Below are 20997 nucleotides of genomic sequence, written 5' to 3' on the forward strand. Positions count from 1 at the left end.
AGGAGGTGCTGTTAGGTGATTGTATGTCTGCTGGAAGTCTTCATTATGTTGAATGAATGGGACCGAAAAGTCATGTATTGTGATAAAGGCAAGAGATTTTTAACAGAGAAAAATCTGCTTGAAGAATATTCTGCTAGAATCTTGGCTAGAATTGCGAAGTTGATTCTTTATGATTCTCCAAGAAGAATCTGTCAGAATCTTGTACGAGATTCTCATGATTCCCGAACAGATTCTGCTACAATATCGTAGGAGATTCTCCTAGAATATCGAAGGTGATTCTCCAAGAATTACTATTGAAATTTCCCCAGAATTTCGAATGAGGTTTTTCTAGAATCTCAAAGGAGATTCTACTAGAATATCGAAGGGGATTCTCCAAGAATCTTGAAGGGGGTTCTCCTAGAATCTCGAAAGAGATTTTCGTAGAATCTTGGAAGATATTTTCCTAGAATATCGAAACAAATTCTCCTAGAATCTCAAAAGAGATTCTACTAGAATCTCGAAGGAAACCCTCTTAGAATTTCTAAGGACATTCTCCCAGAATCTCGAAGCAAATTCTCCTTGAATCTCAAAGGAGATTCTCTTAGAATCTCGAAGGAGATTCTCCTATAATCTCGAAGGAGATTCTCCTATAATCTCGAAGGGGATTCTCCTAGAATATTGAAGGAAATTCTCCTTGAATTCAATGGAGATTGCCCTAGAATCTCGAAGGAGATTCTCCTAGAATCACGAAGGAGATTCTCCTAGAATCTCAAAGGAGATTCTCCTAGAATCTCGAAGCAGATTCTCCTAGAATCTCGAAGCAGATTCTCCTAGAATCTCGAAGGAGATTCTCATAGAGTCTCGAAGGAGATTCTCCTAGAATCTATAAGGAGATTCTCCTAGAATCTCGAAAAAGATTCTTCTAGAATCTCGAAGTACATTCTCCTAGAATTTTGAAGGAGATTCTCCTTGAATTTTAAAGAAGATTCTCCTAGAATCAAGACTGTAAAAAATCGTATTTTTGATCCATGAATCAGTTCCAGTTCACTCCAATTCCAATGTTTACACCACTGCAACAATAACCCTATGGCACAGTTTTTTTTTTTTTTTTGCAAACGTTATTTCCCCGAAACGTTTTCAATCGATCGCTGAAATTATCATCACTTATGCGATGATCCCAATCGGTGCCGCGCACACTTCTGGGGTAACGTCTTCAGTAACAACAACATCATCATTCGTGGGATGGAAGCAATCTTTTCCGATCAATTATTTCGCCACGCCGTTCGGGGCTCGGTTTGGTTTGGTTCCGCGCAGAAATCCATTCCATCATCGCCAATCGACTGATCGAATTGATCCGCTCTCGGCTCGTGTCTGATGAGACCAAACTTACTGTTGCGAAGATGAGTACCGAGAGTTATGAAATTCTGCTCTTAATTGGGATAAAGTGCAGTTCGTGCATAATCCGCCCCCAAAAAATGCCAGCAGTTGGTAATTTTTTACATAATTTCACGACGGTCATTATCGAAACTGTAACACTTTTGCATGACATAAAGAGAGCACGATTCGATTTTGTATTGAAAATCATTCAAACAGCAGATTGCGAATTGCACTGGAAAATGTGTCACAGAACTTACGATGAGTGCAGTACAAGGTTTTACTACGAATTATTGCATAGATTCCTCCATAAATTACTGCAAGGTTTTCTCAAAGTATTGATCTAGAATTTCAGGGTCAGATTCTTTCCTTGTGAGCTGGTTCAGAAATTACATCTGGCTTATTTCTCTTTGAGTTTTTTAGGAATCGCTTCACGATTAGTTTCCTTCGATTTCTCGCAAAATACAACGTTCTTAAGGTGACACATCTCGGAATGGAATCATGGCAGGCACAGTGGCCGGCTTGTGCCCCTACTCACGATTTCAAATGCACTAATCTGCTGAAATAATGAACGTACAAAGTCAATCTTATTATTTTAAGCTTTCTGTTAGTGCACAAAGCTAAAATAGAAATTACACTGTAGTTTGATGCTTCTTTCGCGAGATTTGTGCCTTCAAAGTTTTGGTACATTATTGAAATTTGATTCCAAGCTGTTTCATCTTAACATACAACCAGGTACCCCCGTTGATTTGATTACTTTTAATCTGAATACTTTTCAAATTGCACATAGTTCAAATTAAAAATGCTTCGAACGTCATTTAACCCATAGAATAAAGCGAACTGGAACACCGCGAAACGAAACGCAGAATCAGACAAAGAGGTGACCAGAAACACGGCGGTAGGGTGACTAAAAGTTCAAATTTAAAAAGGACCACGATGGTTTGCATGAGGTATCGTTCAAATCAGCGGGGGTGCACGATTTTAGTAAATTCCAACTATATTAGGTCGGTGTTCAAACAGCCTAAACCAAATGTTTGAAAGGGCTTCAGAAGACGCACCAGAAGCATTTGAAATATCAAAATTTCAATCAAAAATCAATTATTTGCTGTGGTAATGAAAGTTAACTATTTGATCATACATCTCTATCAGAATCACATCGGAAAACATCAAAATAACATCTAGTCTGGTTGTTCACAAATTTCTATTTTATTTCCATTTTTGAATCTTCCGAATTTCATAGGTGAATTTGTAACGAAGTCGTCAGAAAAATTTATTGTGAAATTTTTGAATTGTAAGAGTTTCCCCGGAATTCATTCAGAGATTCTTAACCGAAGTTTTTTAGGTTTGGGACTGCTTCAATTACTATTTTTTCTAAGGATTCTTAGAAATACTTCAATTTATTTCTCGATTAATGAAGATCGCTCCTATTACTAATTTCTCTAAGGATTCTTAGAAACTACTTCAAGGATTTCTTCAGAGAACATGTCTTTCAGAAATTTATCGAGTAATATTCTTTGTTCAATTTTCCAGGAATCTTTCTTGTGATTCATGGTTCGTTTATGAACTTTTTTACGAATTCTCGTTTATGACAGATTCAAGATTTCAATTCTCGAGGATTTTTTTTTGTTTGAGGATTCCTTCAGGAACTAAACCGGAGATTCATAAATTCTTTCAGAGATTGCTGTAATAATTTCTTCAACTGTTTATTGTACATTCCCCACGGAATGTCACGGTGACACTAACCGTAAAGCTACGAAGCATACTTTTGAATAATCTACGTAGAATTTGTATACTATATAAATCATAATCTTGACTACAGGAGAAACTCCTGGATGAAATTATTATATTCTTAACTAATCTTTATTGGACTAATTCGACTGTTGTGTACAAGAGCTGTTAATGGAATCACTCTTTTCAGTGATGCATGTCAGAACACCAACTCAGAGTTGGCTACCATGGACAACAATGCTACCACCAGAGTCGCTTAAAGTCAGTCATATCAGCTGATTGCTGATATTTTAAAACTATCAATATCAGTTGCGAGCAGTGCTGTTAAATGTCAAAATTTTTGAAAAATTAAAATGCTTATAGCACCCTCGAATGCAAAATATCGCATCAGCAAATATTGGCAACCGATAGTAATTCGGAAAAGGTCACCGGGAAAAACATTTTCCGATTACTTTTTCCACTAAGAGCGATGATATTGGCAATATTCAAATGTCAAAGTCACGTGAAATTCATGACATTCAACAGCCCTGGTTCCGAGCTATCAATATCACTTTAATTTAGCAACCAACAGCAGTGATGCGACATCGCACTCTAGATCACGTGGTAATTATCCAAGCTATTAATATTTTTCAGTGATCAACCAACATACAGTTTCAGTCCATTGACAGTACTATCAAAAATATCGTACTGATAAATTGCTATTTTAATTACTTAATTTGAAGGTAAACTTAACCTATCAGTGATAGTCTATCGCCATCAATACATTGGTGATGGAGTAGACAGCATGATGTTGATGTGATATGGAATGATTCGATTTGTATCGCGGTTGGCCTGTACAAATCAGCAAATTTTAAGCATTGATAGCGACAGCGAGCAACTCTGGCTACCACTGGATTGCTTGTGATAACATCTCACCCTTCTTATTTCCGGAACACCCAGTATGGTTCGAATCTTGACAGCATTCTAATTGTTCGCTTTGGACGGATTCGTACCTCTGGAATTATGTTTATGATTCATGTTAATTAGCTTCAGGTCCATGATCAGTTGACGTATCTTCGTTGGTAGCTTGCAAACGTACATCAGAAGTGTCTGATATTTCCTGATTTTCAACTGTTTCAATCGGAGAAACATCTTGAACGGGAATAGGTTTTGATTGTAGGCCAAACATGTTAACCAGGATACTTAATAGTGATCGGTTGAAATCCGAAAGGCTGCTACTTATTTCACGCTGCTTCAACTGGTTTGCATGGGGTAGTATGAGCTTTTGTCTACCATGCTGGTTTTCTAGCAACACGTTGTAGTTCAGGTATCCAAACGCCTCAATCACAACCCCTGCTAATCAAGTCCATTTGTTGGAAGAATAAACCTTGGCATAGATTTTATCTCCGAGTTTAAACGAACAGGGTACAACTCCACGCTTTTTGTTGAATTGATCGTTCTGCTGCTGGTTCACGACGGTGGATATGCGTTGGTTTGGTTGAAGTAGACTGGGAGTTGTACGCATTTCGACAAACCTCTCCGCCTGGCCGTTGGATTGTGGATGACACGATGATGTTGTTGAGGAACTCCAAAACGGGAAAACAATTCGTCCGGAAACTTAGTAACACTTGTTATAGTTGGCGATTGGACGATCTGAACCTCTAGCCATTTGGAATGTGCATCGACGACAACCAGAAAATATTGATTGAAGAAAGGTCCTGTAAAATCAATATGAATGCGCTCCCATGGATTAGCGGTTTGAGGCCATGATTGCAGCGCAACCTTCCTTGGCGTTTTCGAATGGGAGGCACAATTCTTGCATTCTCTAACGAGGGTTTCAATAGTTGTCATGACTTCGTGCGATGGTTTTCATTCTCTCAATTCAGAAATGACCACGAAGCAACTGTTTTAATATACGGGTACGAAATTGTACGGTAGGTACTACCAAACAATCGGCCATCATGACACATCCTTTCACAGCAGTCGAGGTTTCACGTTACGGAAAGAATTGACGAACTTGCTCATTTTCGACACTGTTTGCTTTTGATGGCCATCCTTGCTGATTTTAGCGATCCACTTATTGTAGAACCGAACACTTGATTGTTTCTTTACGAATCATGTTGAAAGTTATTGGCAGTATTCCAGCAGCCTCGTCTAACGGAACTTCAATGTCTTCTTTCTGTTCAACTGGAAGAAAAAAAAAATCCTCGTCAGGTTTCGTGTGATTGTTGATCAACGTCGACAGCACATCTTCATAGCCAAACTGTGTAGTTGAACCATATTCAATTTCGAAATCTTAGCATCAGAATCAGCGCTCATCGTTGCAAACGGTTTGTGGTATGCAGACGCTAGGCCTTCCTTTTCAAATTGGCTGTAACCGGCTTCAGCTTGCTTCAGCGTTCGAAAAGCATGAGCGATTTCCTTGATTTCCTTGAACAAATGTAGGCACGCTGAGGACCAAACAAATTGAAAATCCTTCTTCAGTAACGCATCGAGAGGACGTCATAGTTGGTGTATTTTTATCACAAATTTTGAAAAATAATTACCATCACCCAGGAATGACCGCAAACTGGTAATGTCGGTTGGGTTCAATCTTCGATGGATTCGATAGTAGTCCATTTCCATAAAAAAATGTGGCCCAGATAATTGATTTCTCTTTGGAGAACGCTGAATTTCTCTTCTCGAGGATGGAAACCGGTGGAATAGTCGGCACAGATGCGTGCCTTTCTACGGGTGTGATGATTTCCGTTTGCTCCAGACGATGCAATTCGGCAATGGATGTGAACGAAACTGGACGTTTTGGCTTGTACACGAGACGTGCATCTTGTTTGTGGCACAGCTTCACTCTCGTTTCCTTACAATCCGAGGGTATCCTTGAACACATTCGGAAAGGCTTCTTTGTAGTACTGTATCGGTGACTGCGTAACTTGTACTTATCTACAGATTGCTGAGAAAGAGAGACTATAGTTCAAAAGTTCAATCCTGTCTAGGCCGAACAAATTGAGATTAGGATGGTTTGTCACGAAGCAGGTGCCGTCTTTGATGATGTCTCTAAACTTGATGGAACAGGTAAGCTCTCTTGCTAGATTCAAAAGCTTCCTCGACGCTATTTTTGCTTCGCTTGTTCGTCTTCTTCTTCTACTTCTTGGCATTAACGTCCTCACTGGGACAGAGCCTGCTTCTCAGCTTAGTGTTCTTATGAGCACTTCCACAGTTATTAACTGAAGCTTTCTTTGTCAAAGTTGCCATTTTTTGCATTTGTATATCGTGTGGCAGGCACGATGAAACTCTATCCCCAGGGAAGTCAAGGAAATTTCCATTACGGAAAGATCCTGACACGACCGGGAATTGAACCCAGACACCTTCAGCATGGCTTTGCTTTGTAGCCGCGGACTCTAACCACTCGGCTAAGGAAGGCTGCTTCGCTTGTTGTTGGTTTCAAATACGGTGATCCAAGTTTCTCCCAGGCAGGCTTGGGAACTGTGCTGTGATCACAATTTGCCACAATTCATCGATTCTGCCAGTCAACCAAAACACAAAGCAGCAGCAGCATCAATACCATCAGGTGTTGCGCTGCCAACGGTTTACACACTGCTTGACTGTTTTTGTTTCTCAACTATGACCGTTTTTGAGCTGCTATTTCGAGGTGAATGGTTGAAAAAAAAAGTTAAACAATTCAATCGCTAATATTTCGCTTGTGTTTTCAACTAATTGAAATCTATTAGCTCTAACAGCAAGCGAACAATCATTCCGTTGCGATACATATTAACAAGTTCAATTTCATGCTGCCTTTATCGAGGCAAAATGCAAAACCCCGAAAACCGCAAAAATCGTGTCACCACTGTGCTCGAGTCATTTCGCATTCGGGTTTGAAAAACGTTGGGTAAAAGAAGATTACAGTTTTAAAGAGCCGTGACATTTTTTGTTTTGAACGGTCATGGTTTGCTTTGGATTTTGATGGTCGTGTAGAAACATGTAAATGTAGAGGCGGTAAATGTTTGCTACAGTACTTTTCCCATCCCTGCTCCCAGGTTTATCTTGAAATGAGGGTGATGTCAGATGCTGTATCAAACTGAAGCTTGATCTTGACGCCAAAGATGTTAACGTTCGCGAACTTTCTTCTGATTTCGCTGTTTATCTGATTCACCGAAAAAATGCCATTTACACTCGATTTCTTCTTACCTTTATGTTTCTTAGATCCAGAGTATCTTTGTAAATTACCTATACCTAGTTCTTAAACTACATGAAGAACGATTTTGTCCCCTCAAAAAAGTAAATTTCCTGACACTAACCTGAACTGATCAGTGCTGTGATCGGTGGTGGGGGCTGTGGGGATTGCTTCTGGTCCGACTTGGCTTCCGACACTTCCTTCCACACACTGGTAATCCGTTTCCTTCACGGTGCCAAACTCTCTTCTCCCGGTGTTTACATCCAATGATGACAGAAGCAAAAGGCGGACATCCAAAACAGTAGGCGACGGATTCGTCGTCGTCGTCAAGGCAATATTTTTTTCCTACTCATCCAAGCGCCTCAAGCAGCTCAAATTCACAAACGAGCAATTTCGTAATTCATCATAGTACAGCACTTCGGAAAGATGCACTTATCAATCGGATTCCTCCGTCGCTAGAATGATTTTCTTCCTACCACCAATTTTCGCACAGAATAAAACACTTTTCACTCGTCTGACAGACTTCTCTTCTTTCTTCGATATGCACAAATTTCACTTCATTCACACCTTGGAAACCGCTCGTGGTCGTCACCTACTAGGATCGAAAAATAAGAAAATATGCAATCAACACTTCCCATCCATTTTCCCCATCCCGGAATGGGAATGAAAATTTTCCCTTCTTTGCGTTCAATGCCCCAGGGCGTAGAATTTTTCCTTTTCTGTCAAATTCGCAATTGTTTCCACCTGAGACGTTTCCACCATTTGGCTGCAGCGTTTTCCCCTTTCTCCTGCTTTGACAGACAGCTCCCAGATGCTTTTTTTGGTTTCGCAATCGTCGAGAACCAAAATTAGTACAGAAAATATTACGCACAGTTTCTTCTTCCCACCGCGAAAGGAACGAATTTCACTAAAGTTGAACTCGATCGATTACGACAGCAGAAAATATATTCCGCTCCTGAATTCAGCCATCAAAAAACTAATCCACTTCAGACTCCCTCGTCCTTCAAACTTCTTTTGTGAACTACCAAGCAAAAATCCACTTGTTACAAACCCAAGAGCACAGAATTTTCACTTTTTCTTCCGCTTGCCACTGCCTACTACGATAATGGTGCCCTCAGCTTCGGGATGGGGGCTTGAACTCGGAATAAAGTCGGAGTCGGATCGAAAACAAAAAGACAATAACTTCTTCTATCACGCAGAAGAGGAACAGATTATGAACGGCACTCGGAAAAGCTGATTCCACTAATATACTTTTATGCACTTTGCTGGTCGCCACACAACTGCATCCAAAGCGATCTACTTGGATCGAATATTCACTCACGTTCACGTACGCGGTTTGTTTTACAAATTTTACACGCAAGGGATTGTTCAAATATTACGTAACGCAACAGGGGGAGGGAGGGGGTCTTACATAGTGTTACGGTCCATACAAAAATTTGAAACTTTCCATACACAAGCTGTTACGTGGGGGAGGGAGGGGGTCTGAAAATGGCAAATTTTGCGTTACGTAATATTTGAATGAACCCCAAGAAAGACGGATTTTTTCTTCTCTGATGGTGGTGGTGGAAATTTTTTGCTTTCGATTTTTATTTGACAGCAGTTCTTTCAGCTGGGAACTGTCAGACATTGTTGTCCCAGTGGGTTTAAATTTTAATTTAATTCTAGCGTAACATTTGAAAAGGGCCTATCTACAAAACGTAAACATTGAGAAATTCTCAATTGAAGATTCCGTACCATATTTATAATTCCTATTTTAAACCCATTCGCAATTTTACTAGTTTCATACCTGTGTTCGACACCCATTAAAGTCTGTTGCGTGGCCCATTATGTTTCTAATCTCAAATAACACAACAACTCATAAAAATTGTTGAATTCAAACATCATCGGCAGATAGGCCCTTTTATGAATCTTCAAACCAGTTAGGCCCTTTCAGTTAGGCCCTTTGATTGAACATGGTTTCAGTTAGGCCCTTTTATAATTTGCTAATTTTATTGATTTTTGAATTGGTTTGCATAAATCTTGAACAAAATTTAGCGATTATGTGAAAAAACACTATATAATAGCTAAATATTGGAAATTTTCGGTTGAAGATTCAGTACCATATTGATTATTCCTATTTCAAACCCATTCGCTTTTTACTAGTTTCATACTTGGGGAAGATCCAAAAATCACGTCCATCGTTTTTCGGGATTTCTAGAACCCTTCTACCCCCTCTGTCACGCTTTTTCTAATACCCAATCCATACACTGTCACATTTTCGTACATCCCCCCATTGCAGGAGGCCCCAATTGATGGACGTCATATTCGGATAACCCCTTGTGTTCGACACTTATAATGGTCTATTACGTGGCTCACAACGATTTGAATTTGAAATAGCACAACAACTTGTAAAAATAGTTCAATTCAAACATCATCCGCAGATAGGCCCTTTTACGAATTTTCAAACCAGTTGGGCCCTTTTTGAATTTGCTAATTTTATTGATTATTGAAGTGATTTGCATAATTCTTCGACAACATTTAATGATTATGTGAGAAAACAACACAATATCATACAAGCTACATATTGGAAACTATTCTATACAAAATCAGCAACATATTGATTATTGATATTTCAAACCCATTTACTTTTTTTTACTAGTTTTATACTTGTGTTAGACACTCATTATAGTTTATTACGTGGCCCAGAACGTTAGTAATCTCAAATAGCATAACGACTCGTGAAAATGGTTGCATTCAAATATCATCAGCAGTTAGGCCCTTCAATGAATCTTCAAACCAGTTAGGCCCTTTCAGTTAGGCCCTTCGATTGGGCATGGTTTCAGTTGGGCCCCTCCAGTTAGGCCCTTTTATTAAACATAGTTCCAGTTAGGCCCTTTTGAAATTTGTTGATTTTATTGCTTATTGAAGAGATTTTCATAGTTTTTAAATAAAATAAAGCGAGAGAAAAACAATGTAATAGCTAAATGTTGGATATTCTCGATTGAAGGTTCAGTACCTTATTGATTATATCTATTTCAAACCCATTCACTTTTTTACTTGTTTTATACTTGAGGGCCTTCCTTAGCCGAGCAGTTTAAGCCCGCGGCTACAATGCAAAGCCATTCTGAAGGTATCTGAGTTCCATTCCCGGTCGGTCCAGGTTTTTTCGTAATGGAAATTTACTTTACTTTCCTGAATATAGAGTACCTTCGTACTTGTCACACGATATACGAATGCGAAAATGGCAACTTGTCAAAAAAAAGCTCTCAGTTTATAACTGAGGAAGTACTCATTGAACACAAAGCTTAGAAGCAGGCTCTGTCCCAGTGAGGACGTAATGTCAAGAAGAAGTATAAGAAGAATTCTTGCAGGGCTGTTACAAAAACAAACGAATTTGTTTTTGTGAAAATCGCGACTTTTCGAACTCGATCCACAACTAGAGGCAACAAATAAAAATTAACAAATAAAAATTATTCAAAATTTTTGATGTAATTGATTTTTTTTTTCAGGATAAAAAATCAGTTTTTCAACTAACTTCGCATTAAGATTATGATAAAACTAGTAAAAAAGAGAATGGGCTCGAAATAGGAATCAATATAATACTAAATCTTCAATAAAGAATTTTTAATATTCAAAGTTGATTTTCTCACATACCTAATCGATTGATTTTGATCTAAAACTTTGAAAATCACTTCAATAATCAATAAAATTAACAAATTCCAAAAGGGCCTAACTGGAACTAAGTTTAATAAAAGGGCCTAACTGGAGGGGCCTAACTGAAACCATGTTCAATCAAAGGGCCTAACTGAAAGGGCCTAACTGGTTTGCAGACTCGTAAAAGGGCCTATCTGCCGATGATGTTTGAATTCAACCATTTTCACGAGTTGTTTTGTTATTTAAGATTTAAAACGTTATGGGCCACCTAGTAGACTATTATGAGTGTTGAACACAAGTATAAAACTAGTAAATAGGAGGAAGGGTTTGAAATATGAATAATCAATATAGTACTGAATCTTCAATAAAGAATTTTCAATATTCAATGTTGATTTTCTCACATAATCGATTGATTTTGTTCTAAAACTAAATCAATAAAATTAACAAATTCCAAAAGGGCCTAACTGGAACTATGTTAAATAAAAGGGCCTAACTGGAGGGGCCTAACTGAAACCATGTTCAATTAAAGGGCCTAATTGAAAGGGCCTAACTGGTTTGAAGACTCGTAAAAGGGCCTATCTGCCGATGATGTTTGAATTCAACATTTTTTACTAGTTGTTATGTTATGTTAGATTTAAAACGTTACGTGGCCCAGTAATAGACTATGAGTGTCGAACAAAAGTTTAAAACTATTAGATAGCAATTTGTTTAAAATAGTAACAATCAATATGTTACAGAATCTTCAATCGAGCATTTCTCAATTTTTACGTTATGCTGATAGACCCTTTTCAAATATTTCACCAGGTTCCATTATGTGAGAAAAACACTATACAATGGCTAAATATTGAAAAATATGGAGGAAAATTAAAAATGCACGGAAGGGCCAATTTGATTTTGATGGAAATTTTCAGTTAGGCCCTTTTATGACCAGTTAGGCCCTCTTAGTTTTATCATTTTCAGATAGGCCCTTTTAAATTTGAATGAAATTACCATTAATAATGCATTTTGCATGACCGTAAGAGTATGTAGGAGTAATTTACGTAAAAAATGATACGAATAATGAATAATCAAGTTTGTTTACATTTTGCAGTTAGGCCCTTTTCAAATGTTACGCTAGAATTTTAGTTTATGCACCATACTCAGGGTACACGGAGAACTTTGGAAATACTACACGCTTAAATAATTAAAATTGGTGTTGGTAGCAAAGCTCAAATTCCATAACGCTGAAGAGAATGGGTGGGTGTGCCTAAGATGTTACAGTTCATACAAAATTCGAAAGAATACTCATAGAAAATGCGTTACGAGAGGGTAGGTAGGAGTAGAAAATGTCTATTTTTGGCGTTATGAAATTTGTGAATAAACCCAAAGCTTTGAGCCAACCCTTTTCCAGTAGAGAAGCTAGGCAAAATACAGGACGCTTCGATGCTTACTGACTTTAAAATGGCTTGCTCAATTTTCACCACCTAATTAAATTTCAATCTTGTCGCTCCCTTGCGACGCCTATGCACCTATTCGTTTCCATCATTTGCTTCTATAGACTCCCTTTACCTTTGAGTCGCATGACCGATATAGCCATAAAACAATAATAATTTAAGTATAATATAACGTATTGGATACAATACAGCGTATTGTAATTGTATATCGAAGCAACATTATTCTTATTTGAATACCCGCATAGAAAAACACAGTTTGCCATACATTGCAAACAATAATTTTCTTATAGCTGTAAAGGTTAATGTTTCACAAACAGTAGCTTTCATGTTGGACAATATTAAATTTAAAGCATTAGATTATTAAAAATGGTTTGAGTAAACCATATCAAATAGTAACATCATTTCAAAATGGCTGGAAACGGTAAAATTATATAGGGGTTGAGACTCGTAAGAAACAGTGGAGCTATAAGGCCACCATTTGCCGAATGATTTGCGTTTCTACCATATATTACCAAATTAATACCACAGAGAAACAGACGTAACACTTAGAACAAATCTCGATCAAAATCATAGTCGCGAAAACATGTACGCCCAATGCTAAAAACACTGTAGTTGGCCGATGGACCAACAGGTGGCGGTAGTGTGTAAACGTCAAACACGAACAAAAACGACGCGAGCGCTGCGGGTGGTCGATTGACCACCTACCCAATATTTGAATCGATCGTTTAAAAGTTGGTCGATGGACAGCGATGAGAGTGTGACGTCTGTTTGTCTGTGTTAATACATTACAGCAAACGGTTGGTTTGTGCGAGCAGCCTTTATTATACACGCTCACAAAAAACCAATTAGTAGTGTTAAAGTCGGACAGTAATGAAATATTTAATTTATCCAAATAACTTTACGTGACTCTACCACGCAAGTGCACAAAACATGAACAATTTTTTTTTGCACATCCCAAAGAAATACATGTGTAATAAACAACAAAATTGTGTTGTTCAACTTTTCCAGTAAAGGTGAGTAGAAGAAAAAAAACTTTTTTTTTCGAAATTTCAAACTACACCTGCGTGGTGTTTTTTTTAGCGTGTTCCTATGCCTGTGTGCCAAAAACAAAAACAAAATATCCTTGCGGTGCCACAAAATTTTCATCTCCGGTTTCTGCTAGCGTTTATATGTATATAGACTCTGATTTCTGCTTGTTTTGTGCTACAAAATCTATATTATTATCCGGTACCGGATCCAGAACTGCAGCTGGTAAGTAACCGTTTCAAATCGGCCTACAACGGGACTAAATTTCTTCTCTCACCACCCCCCCCAAAGGATTCGCAATGCTGGCGCTGAGGAAAAGGCAGATGTGAACCGACAACACCTCCGTGGCAACCTCCTTCAAGCCGATACGCGACACGTTCCGGTCTCCGCAACCAGAGCGTATCATTAGATCTTCAGCAGCAGGATGGATCCTTACAGGAAGTGTTTTATATTGTGCCAGAACGGCATGAAGCTACCGCACAGAGAAACTACTGGTTCGGGGAACCAGTTAGAATCGATTTTCATGGTCGTTTTGTGCTCTTCGTCACAGGGGGTTTTGTCGACAAAATCTTCCGAAATTCATCAGTAAGATGCTAATAGTATCGATGCAAGTTTTTAGCCCAATAGCTTACAAAAAACCTCCTGTGACGGAAAGAACAAAACTGCCGAAAATACTAGTCATACTAACTCGGCACACAGACAATATGATGTAAAAATTTATTCCATATAGACAAAAGAGAGTGGAGTGAACTTTAAAATCAATCAATAATAAACAATCTAAATAAAAGTGTGTTCGCCATTTTTTTTTAACACGCAAGGAAACAGGTACTATGTGTAGTCTTAATTTTCTTCAAACTTAAATCAGTTACATTTTATACATCCTCGAACATCATGAATATTTGTTGAATAAAATGTACAGATTTGTTAAATTTGAAGTGAGTTTGTTTCTACACATTTACTTGTTTCATTATATCCTCTACAATATTTTATCGCAATTCCTCTAATGGTATAAATGTATCATAACAGTCCAGTATTTGGTTTAAATACCACAAATCACCATAAACGAATAATTATACATACATTACTCCTTTTCAATAGAATGTTATGGTTAAATAGTTTGTAAACTGTTTGCCTTACAATTGATTTGGCAAAAAATGTACAATATAGGCACAGTTTGACAAACAGTCTCCGAAAAAATTTGTTCGAGAAAATCGCCATTTTTATATGGTTACATAACTTAACCGCCTATTCCCCACATTGTTATTTGTCCATTTACTGTTTCCCAGATTGTAAAAACAGTTCGCGGTATTGTTCGTTTATTGTTGCTTTGGGTGTTATACGGTACTGTTTAGATATTGTTGTGAGTGGTTTGGATAGTTCGGGTAAATGTACTGATATGGTTCCAGTTTATGCGGGTATACAATTCAAAAACATTACAATATATTGTAACAGAACACTGTATTGTTTTTCATTGGTTTTATACCTTACAATTTTGGTCAAATTCCTATTTTCGCGTAAAACAACTGTTGCTTTTTTCTGTGTAGCTTGGCTGAAAGAACTAAACGAAACAAGTTCAGAAAGCAAGAAAAGTTGGGTGAAAAATATTCAAAGAGTAATAATGAGTAGTTTTATAAAAGTCACTTGACATAAGCTGTGACGACGAATGCAACCATGATAAATATCTTTACTTCTATAGGTTTTAAAATTATTTTGCTACTGTTGGCATGGATATCCGGTAAGTTGGGGGACAATCCATACAAAATATAAATTCTATCAGTGGCGCGGGAAGTGGGTAGGACAGGTAGGACATGTACTACGCACAAAAATACCTGAGTAGGACAGTCAAAGGATTGTCCTACCCACGATTCAACAAAAAAATAAAACAAGATCGATTGAAAAATAACATGAACTATTCATCATATGTTCAATATACATAAAACTCGATCAAAGACGTATAATAAAATAAAGTATTTGATGGAGTTTCTGAGCGATGAAACATGTTTGAAACATATCCTGAAAAGTTTTTCGTTTAGCTAGGTCACTTTCAGTGCAAAAAAAACAAAATATTCACAAATTCTCATGATTTTCGCTGTTAGATTAGATGAATTAGATGAGCAAATTGGAATCCTCACTGGTTGTAGAGGCAAGTTGTTTGGCATATTTCGTTTTATTAAACAAAGTTGATTTATAAAAGATATGAATTTAAAGGATTCTCATAAAAGTCTCTAAAAAGTCTGTATTTTTAATGTAGGGTTTCGAATGTATCCATTTTATCCAAAGTGTTCTCTAAAGTCTTTTTTTCCTTTATTTTGATTAAAGCCTGATGCAAAATTGTACAGGCTCCAAAAAACCTTCGGAGACTATACTGCCCTTCTACTCCTACTTGTCCCATGTTCTATGTAAACCTTATGGAGCACGAGAAAAACATGCGTAGAGTGGCAGTATAACGGATTCGACATGCTCTTCAAGAATTGCGTCTTATATTCCTCGAAGAAGAGCTTCAGAATTATCATAGTGATTTTATTTGGTATACTTTCAGGTTTCCTACATGGATCTCTTCAGAAATACTTTTAAAATTTCTCTCTTTCTCCCAAAAAAATTTTCAGCGATTTTTCAAAGGATGCTAAAAAGAATTTCTCTAAAATTTGATCAAGGAAATCTATTAGAATTCCAAAGCTACCATCTCTAGTAATTTCCTCAGGTCTTCTTCTTTCTGGCGTTACGTCCCAACTGGGACAAAGCCTGCTTCTCAGATTAGTGTTCTTCTGAGCACTTCCACAGTTATTAACTGTGAGCTTTCTTTGCCAATTGACCATTTTTGCATGTGTATATCGTGTTTCAACAGGTATCACTTGGATTTTTTTCCAAAACTATTTTTGAATTTCCTCCATACATTTTTTCACAAATCTTTCAACCGAATTCGTTAGTTGTTACTCTAGCAGATCTTACAAAGATTGTACAGAATTGGGTCCTAAAATTTTTAATGAAATCTTGTTTTTATTTAATAACACGAAAAAGCATGTTACTGTAATTACTTTAGCAATTTTTCCCGCTCAAATAATGGCTTTATCATGTTTAAACTTTAATTTAAAAATTTGGTCCATAAATGAACCTTGACACTTTTGATCATGTTTGACGTTCGCTTAGTCGACAAAAACACCACAGGGGTTTTAGTTCGACCACTGGGGTTGTTCCTATCTGACATTTCGTAAGGGACACGGAAAACAAAATACACCCAAAATTTGAGTTTAAGCCAAAGGATGTGACAAAATCTAATAAAAATGTTTTTGGGCTTAAATTAACGGAAAACATTAGAAAATTGAGTAAACATGTGTTTTTGGCCTAAACTTAAGGGTTTGGCACTAAAATTGGGACAGGGCTTTAGGACCCAATTGTTTTCGAGGAAATTCATAAAGGTATTGTCCTGAGTGTTTGGAAACAATAGCTTTATATTTATAGCATATTTTAAATTTCATGTAGATTCCTTCAAAAATTCATCCACGTTTTCTTTCACAAATCGAAAATTCCTTGACAGGTTCTTCAAATTACCAGTTTTACCAAGCATTTATTAAGAAGTTTCTCAAAAAAATCCATGCAATCTTCAAAAATTTGTGGTAGCTTTTCCACCAGTTTATACTACAGCAATTTTCCCAATATATAATTTAATATATGAACCTTGTTCATTAAGAATGACTTTAAAACTTACCCCAGTTTTACCAGAGTTTACTCTAGGATTAACTTAAAAAAATCCTAGGCATTCCCCTGGAGATATTCCTGGTAGAATTCCTGGAGAAAAAAAAACTTAAAGACTGAAGCTTAGTATGCTGTTTCACTAAAGAAATGTAACCGAGAGATTCTTGGACTGAAAGGGTCCAGAAATTTTCTTTAGAGAACCCTATTTGAAATGAAAATGAAACTGCGTTCAGCGATCAAAGAAATGTGATTTTCATGAACATATTTAAAAGCAAATTTTCCACGCATCGAAATAAGCGATTACTTTTCTTGTCATCAGCAAACCAGCCTCTACTTGTTAATTTCGCCTGAAATTACTGGAGGAATTTCTGTTGAAATCTTAGATGGAATCTCTGGAGCAAGTGCTTAAGGTATCTCTAGAGAAATCCCTAGTTGAAATCCTATAGAAATCTTGAAAAACATTATTAAACGAAATCCCTAAAAATTTCTGGTAACGTTTTTGATTGAATTTTAGAAGATGTTATGACCGGGAATATTCGAGAATTTCCCGGGAAAATCGACGGATAAAATCTTGAAGAAGTCAGCCCCGCATAGGAAAAAACAACTTGTCTTACATTAGAAACAGTAAACCTCTTGTTTCTGAAAAAGTTAATGTATCACAAACAGTTGTTTTTGTGTTCAACTATACGCAATCAAAAGTCTCAGACTATAAAATAATGTTTGAGTAATCTATACTAAATTGTGATAATTTCTTACGGAGTGGTGATATTGTTAAACAATGAAGGCTTGTGCGATATGGTGGAAACGTGTCATCACCATCTCGAAAACGGTTTTTAGAACACATGCACATTTCACAATATGATACTAAACATCTCAGTTTGGCAAACGGTGAAGATTGCAGCGCACGCTTAAAAAATTACAGAGTGGCTGTTTGAATTAATTTACGCTGTTTCCAGGTTTAAAAAAACAAACATGCATCATGGCATTTTTTGCACCACCTTTTTGTACTGAAAAATTAAAAAAAATCCAACATTTAAAATATGTTGTAGGTTTTGTGCATTTAAATTATTAAAAATCTTTAAAGTGAAGTAAAAGTTTTATATCCACAGTGTGTGTTTTTTAAGCGTGTCATGTTGGTTTTGCTTTTGTAATAAAAAAAAGTAAAAAATCTGAATCGATTGCAAAAGTTCAAAATAAAAGGTTTTACTCAAGAATTGAGGTGTGTATCTCAAAAATAAGTTAAAAAATCAAAGCATCTTCGTATACGCAATACAAAATCCTTGGAGTTTTCTAAAAAAGCAGCAGTTTTAGCCGGAAATTCTGTTCATCACACTGAAAACTTCACGCAGGATCCGTCCCGTCGCTGATTAAAAACGTCCTACAGGATTGGAACCGTTAATATCGTTTACCGTGCACAAAATGTTGTTTAGTTGGTAAGTTTTTGTAACTGGATATTGACTTTTATTAATTATTATCCATTCTCCTGTAGGACCTGTTTGGTAACGTAGATAGAAGACAACAAGTATTTGGAAGCATTCCAGCACCAATTCAGATTAACCAAAATCTTCGCAAAAGTGTCGTCTAACACATTCTTCCGGGGAATAATATGGACCGAAGTTCAAAAACTAGTGTGCAAATGACGGGGCTCATTCACAAATTTCATAACGCTGAAGTGGGGTTGGTTGGTTGTTACAGCTCATACAAAATTTGGAATGTGAAAAATGGGTGTCAAAAATGACCATTTTTAGCGTTATGAAATTTGTGAATAAACCCTCGTGTTTTTTTTATCAATTCGACTGATTCATGTATTATATATATTAAAACAGGTGGTATCATTAGTACACCAAAATTTTACATTTTCAAAATTGTTTTCGTTGATTTATTTCAAAAAAGAAACAAACAGAACAGTATATCATACGGAAAAAATACCACACCAAACCATAAAAAGTTTATTACACATACAGTATTTATTTCGGTTTAAATTTATATAGGTCTACTATTTCAAAACAGTTTGCTTTACAGTAAACTGGATGAAGAATGGATAGTATATCGACTGTTTGACAAACTGTGAACAAAAAAATGTGTTCGAGAAAATCGACATTTTTAAATGGTTACATAACTTAACCGCCTATTCCCCACATTGTGATTTTTCTATTTACCGTTTTTCAAATAGTTAAAAACGTTTCCCGAATGGTGGGTATATTGTTTTTTCTCAAAGTAACCTAAATCATTCAGATATTGTTGCAAATGGTTTTGGACCGTTCGGGAAACTGTACTGAAATGGTTCATAATTATGCGGGAGGACTCTCTTTGAAAATTTATCAAAGAAATTTTGGTGGAATTCAGAAGATTTCTGAAATAATCTTTGGAGAATTTCCACTTCTGGGTTCTCCTTGGGAAAACCCATGTTGAATTCTTGAGGTATTTTTTTTTTGAGAAATTCCCCAGGAAAACTCGTGGAGACATTCATTGCAAAATATTCATTAAATAAATTCCTAAAGAAATTTCCGGAGTAATATCTTAAAATTTGAGCATATACCTAAATTTCTGATGAAATTCCTAGAGAAAATCATGCGAAAACACATACAGTAATACTGTCGTAATGTTACTAGGAATTCTAAAAAAAGTATTTGATCGTAGACATATGCCTGCTCTGATACTAAGAAGAATCAAACTCATATCTCCTTGCTTTTATTAGGGTTTCTTTGTAAAAAACATAGTAAGTATTCTAAGAATTATGATGGAAACATCGTTAGAACGCTTGGAAACAGTATAATTTCTTCAACCCAACTAATAAACCTACAAAAACGTCACTTACACTCTTTGTGTTTGAGCCTCTCAAGTATAGTAACTTTCAATTTCCAGTCCAGGGTTAAAATTTCTCCTTGCTTCACTGTGCAACAATATTTGCCAAGGTTTGTCCTACCCATGGTTGTGACCGTGGACGCGCCTCTGAATTCTATACTTTTCACCACTAATTGAAATACAGTTCGTTGAATTGTTTTTAAATTGTACAACAGTACATGAATTGCTAATCAAGACAATACAAGAATAATCGTATTGTATTTTCAAAATGTATGTATGAGAAAATATCTATATTGAACCCCTTATGAAAATTCACCACAAGAAATCGGATTGACATTCATAAATTTGCCTTATGAAACCAGAATTTGAAAACAAAAAACGTTTTCGCGGCAACCTGGAATCGAACCAAGAACCTTGCGATCGATAGGCCCGAGCGTACACCACGCGCCTATCGACGCCTTGATAAGGAGTGATGCTAAAACGATACATAAAGCGTTCGTATTGCAATATTCGTTCCACCGTTCATAAGGCAAAATGTATGAAATTCGATAGCCCAGTTCGCTGCGTGTGGGCCCATTCACAAATTTCATAACGCTGGATGGGGTGGGTGGGTGTCTTGAAATATTACAACTCCTACAAAATTTATAGAATATTCATACAAAAAGCGTTACGAGGGGGTGGGTGGGTGTCAAAAATGGTAATTTTCAGTGTTATGAAATTTGTGAATAACCCCTTTAACCACCCATACCACAGAGAAACAGACGTAACACTTAGAACAAATCTCGATCAAAATCATAGTCGCGAAAACATGTACGCCCAATGCTAAAAACACTGTAGTTGGCCGATGGACCAACAGGTGGCGGTAGTGTGTAAACGTCAAACACGAACAAAAACGACGCGAGCGCTGCGGGTGGTCGATTGACCACCTACCCAATATTTGAATCGATCGTTTAAAAGTTGGTCGATGGACAGCGATGAGAGTGTGACGTCTGTTTGTCTGTGACCCATACATTATATTGAAAAAATCTCATATACCATACAGTGAACTGTTTAAAACAATATATTGTACTGTAATTTTATTGTCATTTTACAATATACTGTATCGTATTTCCAATGTATTGAATGGTACTGTTACAATACGTTACATTGTTTTTGTATTGTATTTTTTATCCGGGTAGG

General features: G+C 36.8%; 1 protein-coding gene and 1 long non-coding RNA gene across 9 annotated transcripts in view; one reads left to right on the forward strand and one right to left on the reverse strand.

The window, feature by feature from the left end:
• The window catches only part of LOC5563687 (sarcolemmal membrane-associated protein), a 55311-nt gene extending 46722 nt beyond the window's left edge, over positions 1-8589 (reverse strand). Inside the window, exons 1-2 of one of the 8 annotated variants that reach the window (XM_021853918.1) lie at positions 8480-8589; positions 7353-7823 (exon numbers count right to left, since the gene is read on the reverse strand). The gene's annotated coding sequence lies outside the window, so the exon portion shown is untranslated. Of the gene's footprint in view, positions 1-7352; positions 7824-7972 lie in introns of all 8 variants that reach the window. The other 7 variants (XM_021853916.1, XM_021853915.1, XM_021853911.1 and 4 more) reach the window with 7 other exon arrangements.
• A 4513-nt stretch (positions 8590-13102) lies between these two features.
• Positions 13103-14110, forward strand: LOC110679409. The gene is made up of 3 exons (XR_002502464.1): positions 13103-13307; positions 13375-13545; positions 13612-14110. It is a non-coding gene; the product is annotated as an uncharacterized LOC110679409 (long non-coding RNA).
• The last annotated feature ends 6887 nt before the right edge of the window (positions 14111-20997 follow it).

This window comes from Aedes aegypti, chromosome 3 (genome assembly GCF_002204515.2).
Source record: "Aedes aegypti strain LVP_AGWG chromosome 3, AaegL5.0 Primary Assembly, whole genome shotgun sequence".
NCBI lineage: Eukaryota > Metazoa > Arthropoda > Insecta > Diptera > Culicidae > Aedes > Aedes aegypti.